General features: G+C 36.4%; 1 long non-coding RNA gene across 3 annotated transcripts; it reads left to right on the top strand.

Annotated features, from left to right (window-relative positions):
* The first annotated feature begins 1,592 nt into the window (after positions 1-1,592).
* Positions 1,593-4,028, top strand: LOC105184623 (uncharacterized). 3 transcript variants are annotated; one of them, XR_003112987.1, is made up of 6 exons: positions 1,593-1,856; positions 1,989-2,148; positions 2,268-2,402; positions 2,696-3,009; positions 3,377-3,606; positions 3,990-4,028. It is a non-coding gene; the product is annotated as an uncharacterized LOC105184623 (long non-coding RNA). The 3 variants fall into 3 exon arrangements; XR_003112983.1 differs by lacking the exon at positions 3,990-4,028 and having other exon boundaries at positions 1,597-1,856; positions 3,377-3,720; XR_003112985.1 differs by lacking the exon at positions 3,990-4,028 and having other exon boundaries at positions 1,598-1,856; positions 3,533-3,719.
* Positions 4,029-6,032: the final 2,004 nt, after the last annotated feature.

The following is a 6,032-nucleotide window of genomic DNA, read 5'->3' as shown; positions in this document are numbered from 1 at the left end:
TGTATGCGCATGAGACAATACTGCCATAAAATTAATAATGTGAAAAAGAAACAAAGTCAAAATATTTAAAAAACTGCGAAATATTATAAAAATTAAATAAAAAATATCCTAAAACAACAAAAATACTTTATTATTTATGTACCTACCTTATTTTATACTATCTATTTTATTTTGTGTTATACATTTTGATTATATAATTATAAAGAAATATATATATTTATATTTTTATTAATTTATATATATATATATATTATTATGGATCAAACATCTATAGTAAGAATTCGTAACATATACATATAAATTTGTATTATGCTATTGTGAAAAAAGCGAATGGACTTTCAATAAGTTCATAATAAAGTATTATTATCTACCTGAAATTACAGATTGTATTATCTATCATATAACAGTATATTTATGTAACTACATATTAAAATTTAGAAAGTGTAACATATGTAGGAACGCATTTACTGGTCCTATATCATATAACCTTTTTCCTTTAACATTACACATATATACTAACTGTGTTGACTGTTGCCAGCGCCGCGACTTCAATAAGTGGACACCTGAAACTACGAGAAACGGGGGGCTGGTTTTTCTCACTTCAACTTGTTGCACCAGTTCAGCAGTGCAGACAAAACGAACAGGCTTAGGGCCAGAGCACAGACTTCTGCATAACGCATAATACACAACACATAAGAGAATCAACCAATCAGAGTTCTTCATTTCTGTCCTGAGGAGGGAAATGAAGAAAACTAATTGGTTTATTCTCTTATGCGTTATGTATTATGTGTTATGCAAAAGCCTATGCTTTTGCCCTTAACATAATGGATAACGAACAATGGCTATGTTCAGTAGAACAAAATGATCAGGAGCGCTTAGTGATTATTGTCTGTGATTGGAGCATTTTATTAGATTCTTCAGACCCAGAAGTATTTACCAATCAGGAACGAGATTCAGTGGAAAATCGAGTAATGTTGTCCAACTGTTGAGTCTGCTGAATGCAGCCATTGTTGACATAGGCTGCGTTCAGAAAACACAACGGTTACACAACGGTTGAGTAATTCGTCAACGTTATTGGTCAGAATGTAAGGATCTAACAGTAAGTACCAATAGTTATTAAGCGCTCAGTGAGCGCTTTGTTTTCTGAACGCAACCATACTTATGTCATACCACAGCATATATTTCATTTCTCGCATTTCGTTGTGAGTTAAGCTAAGACTCATGCATGCGGTGAACTGGCAAACGGTTCGTGACCATCAGGAGGAGCGCAGTCCGGTTGCGGCAAGCTCCGGCATGCGTCTGTCTCCTGATTGGTCACCGCACCGTTTGCCGCAGCTCACCGCATGCATGGAGTCTTAAGCTAAGACTCCATGCATGCGGTGAGCTGCGGCAACGGTTGCGGTGACCATCAGGAGACAGACGCATGCCGGAGCTGCCGCAACCGACTTGCGCCTCCCTCCTGATGGTCACCGCAACCGTTGCCGCAGTTCACCGCATGCATGGAGTCTTAGCTTTAGCTTTACTGCGTAGACGTGCTCCGCAGGCGGAGCAGCAGCTCTCAATTTTCTCGATTCGTGATGCGTCCCGAAAGTCATTAAAAAAAATGACAACCTTTATGTCCACGATCGGACACCGTATATCAGCGTTTTGATTGGTTCCGCCATGTTTGGGTCCGCTTCCGGTAAAGTTCCGTGCACATTGCCAGGTAACAGGCGGAGAAGCAAGAAATATGAGCTAAAGGATCAGCTGATTACGATTAAAGTTATATGTCGTCTATAACTGGCTAATGGCATTTATACTCGTTGCTATAGAAAAAGAAAAAGAAGTGTACACAGTGGAAGTGTGTTAAAAGAAAAGTGAAGTTTTGTGTTTTATATATTGTGATTGATATTTTTATAAAATAGATAATATAAAAATATATGTAGCAATCAATATATTGTGTAAATATACGTGTAGGTGTAAGTTATATAATCTGTTCTTTATTATAGCACAAAAATGCCTAAATATATTGCAAAAAATTGTAAGAGTGCATCGACCAAGGGAATTAAAATGTGTTCTTTTCCACAAGAAAGGGAAATTCAAATGTTGTGGATAAGAAATATAGGTCGAAGTAACTGGCAGCCGAGAAAAGATTCACGTTTGTGTGAGGTATGTTATGTTGTCTGTTAATATATACACAATATAATTATGTTGTCTGTTTTAATATGTACACAATTTCTTTGTTTCTATATTCAATACCTGTTTACTTTATGTTGTTCTTTGCATAGTTTCATTTTGCTGATGATCAGTGAGAAACAATGAGAGTCGATGGCAAAAAAAAGTTAAAATGGAAAGCTGTACTAACACTATTTGGGGAAGATACTCAAATTCGAATAGATGTAATAAAAAAAAATGTCAGCAAGGTATACAATTAAAGATTTATCTACAATGACTTAAGAATATGGCTGTAAAGCTGTAAGATGCGAAATAAATTCTTTTTATTTGCTGACAGCCTACGTTACAATCTTACAGCCATATTTTTATCGTGGATCAGCCTTAAAAGTCATAATACAGTTAAATGTAAAATGTGTGACGTTAATATAAAAGTAGTGGAATACTTTCCATTATTTATATATAATATATATAACATTATTTATATATAAGCAGTATGTTTATTTATAACAGATGAACAATAATATGCTGTTTGTTTTTTAAGAACTATCTATCGAGGAAAAGAGTTTATCAACAAGTGTAAATCAAGAGAATACAAATACAAACGAAATGTTGGAATCACCAATAGATACAACAAAGATATTGGAGCAAAATAACAGTATGGAATAAGAAGATGAAAATATACAAACTGAAATTGAATCCACTCAACCATTGACGTTAAGTAATTCCAAAACAATTCCAGAATATGAAAAAAGATTAGAAAAATTAGAAAAACGTTTATTTCAAAGTGAAAAAAGCAAAAAAGAAATGAAACAATTGTGGGACATGAAAATTAAGTTGGAGAGACTACAGCAGGAAGTAAGAACAATGACATATAAAAATGTTAAATAAGCTATTTAATGAAGATCAAATTAAAATTTTAACTAATGCTTATAAAAAAATGCCGCGTTGATGTAACAACACATTAATTAAGGCTTATCACTTAAAATTCGCTTTCGGATCGCATGGGTATGAACAATTACTCCGAAATAATTTCCCATTGCCTTCTCTTCGAACTCTAACTCGTCATTTAGAACATTTTAAGTTTTTACCTGGTGTCTCTGAAAAGATATTTATATTATATGTTCATATGATATGTTTATATTATATATTATATAACATTATTTGTATTTATATCGTTATCATTAAATATTTAACTTTCATTATTAAGAAATTTTTATTTTAGGTATTATCAATGAATCCGCTTTGTTATTATAGAGTCAATACTCCATGAAAACAGGAACGTTGTGTCCATGTGAAATCCATGTGATTTTGTGGATTCTACGTGAATAATATAATAGATATGAAGGGGAGAGACTATAAAACACTTTCTTTATTACAGGAAATAGAATGGAGTAACTTACAGGAAAACATTTCTGACAGCTACAAATATCGTCGGAGAAGGTTTAAGATACGGTACGACAGCAAAAAAAGAAAAAAAATTTTTTTTATTATACTTTATGACGTTTTCTTGACATTTCCAATGTCAACACGATGTCATTAAATTATTACTTTACTATTACTTTATTATTACTTTACTATTTACTAAATTATTACTTTACTATTTGTGAAATTATATTATGATCATGTATGAATAATATTTTTTATATATAAAATAACTCTATTATATTAGGTGTAGTAAAAAGAAATCCATTATTTTTCCAATAGATGGGGTTAGAAAAATGAGATTTCGTACTAAAAAAACTTTTGTGACAGTTTTGTGATTAGTTGATTCAATTTTGTTTGAGCGCGCGTCAAAGATGGACACTAGCAAAGAGAAAATACGCTATATTTTACAGTTTTTCTTCGATAAAGGCGAAAACGCAAGCAAACCAGGCGGCTGAAAATGTGAATAGTATTTATGGTCCTGATACTGTAACAGCCAATCACGCACAATTTTGGTTTCGTCAATTCCGTTCCGGTAATTTCGATGTCAAAGATGCACCACGCACTGGAAGGCCAATTGTCGAAAATATCGATAAAATCATGGACATTGTCGAGTCCGACCGTCATGTAAGCACTGTTTCGATTGCCCAAGAGCTAAAGATTGCACAAAAAACCGTTTGGAACCATTTGAATAAGGCTGGATACAAAAAGAAGCTCGATGTATGGGTGCCACACGAGTTGACGAAAAAAACCATGGACCGAATTTCCATCTGCGAATCGCTGCTGAATCGCAACAAAATCGACCCATTTCTGAAGCGGTTGGTCACTGGTGATGAAAAGTGGATCACTTACGACAACATCAAGCGAAAACGGTCGTGGTCGAATCGCGGTGAGCCGGCGGAAACGGTGGCCAAGCCAGGATTGACGGCCAGGAAGGTTTTGCTGTGTGTTTGGTGGGATTGGCAGGAAATTATCTACTATGAGCTGCTCCTCTACGGCAAAACTCTTAACTCGGAACTGTACTGTCAACAATTGGACCGTCTGAAGGAAGCAATCGCCCAGAAGCGGCCAGCTTTGGCCAATAGGAGAGGAATTGTGTTCCATCAGGACAACGCCAGGCCACACACATCGATAGTGACTCGCCAGAAGCTCCGGGAGCTTGGTTGGGAGGTTCTTATGCATCCACCTTATAGCCCGGACTTGGCACCAAGTGATTACCATCTGTTCCTGTCCATGGCGAACAATTTTGCTGGTGAAAAATTCGCTTCACGAGAGGCTTGTGAAAATCGACTGTCTCAATTTTTTGCCAATAGGGACGAGGGCTTCTATGAAAGAGGCATAATGAAATTACCTTCAAAATGGCAACAAGTTATCGAACAAAACGGCGCATATTTGACCTAAATCGGATCATTCTAACTATGGTAATTAAAGTCTTCAATTTCATGCAAAAATAATGGATTTCTTTTTACTACACCTGATATTTCTACTTCAATTTTACAAGTCCTCTATCTTACAATTATAGTAACATTAATGTTATTTATAAGTCATCAAAATTAAATATAAATATCTTGCTTGATATCTCTTTTAGTAGAATTTCAACATTCCGCGCATATAACTAAATTTCCGGTTTCCCGGACCCAAACATGGCCGCCACAGGATCGGTGTCCGTACTCTCCATAGACTTATAGAGATAGACTGCGCGTCCAATGAGAGGACTTGAGGAAAACATTAAAGTGAGAGGATCGATAGCAGAGTGAGTGTGCTCTGTCTAATATGTGTCTTGGTGGGGGAAGCCGAAGAGGTGAAGGAGAGTAGGAGAATTGTACGAGCGGTACAACGTTATTTTTCCCCTCATGTCCTTTTCTCCCCTCTCCTAACACAGCGAGAGAGAGAGCCTCACTCACGCAATATCTCTGTCCTCTAATGTTGTCTTCAACGCGCCCATAAGGAGGCGCAGTCTATCTTTATAAATCTATGGTACTCTCCCTTGAGGTACACTAGTTTTTACTGTTCGTTCTCTCTCGTACAGTCCCGATGGAAGGGGTAGCAGACCCGATGGTAGGGGAGGCAGTTGCTGTACGGTCGCGGACATAAAGGTTGTCACTTTTTTTTTAATGACTTTCGGGACGCATCCCGACTCGAGAAAGATGAGAGCTGCTGCTCCGCCTGCGGAGCACGCGCAGTAACTCACAACGAAATGCGAGAAATGAAATATACGTGGTATGATATAAGTATGTCAACAATCATTGCGTTTAGCGGAGAAAACCGCTCAATGAGCGATTAGTGACTATTGGTCCTTACTGTTCGATCCTTATATTTAGATCAATAACATTGATAAATTATTCAACAGTTGCTCAACCGTTGAGTGTCGTGAACGCACCCAATTCTTACATTTTGAAAAATCAGCAGCGGAAGGATAGATACATAGTGCAAGTCACTCAAATGGGAATGCGTCT

Source organism: Harpegnathos saltator, unplaced genomic scaffold, assembly GCF_003227715.2.
Source record: "Harpegnathos saltator strain DR-91 unplaced genomic scaffold, Hsal_v8.6 scaffold103, whole genome shotgun sequence".
Lineage (NCBI taxonomy): Eukaryota > Metazoa > Arthropoda > Insecta > Hymenoptera > Formicidae > Harpegnathos > Harpegnathos saltator.
This window is presented reverse-complemented; position numbering and strand designations above follow the sequence as displayed.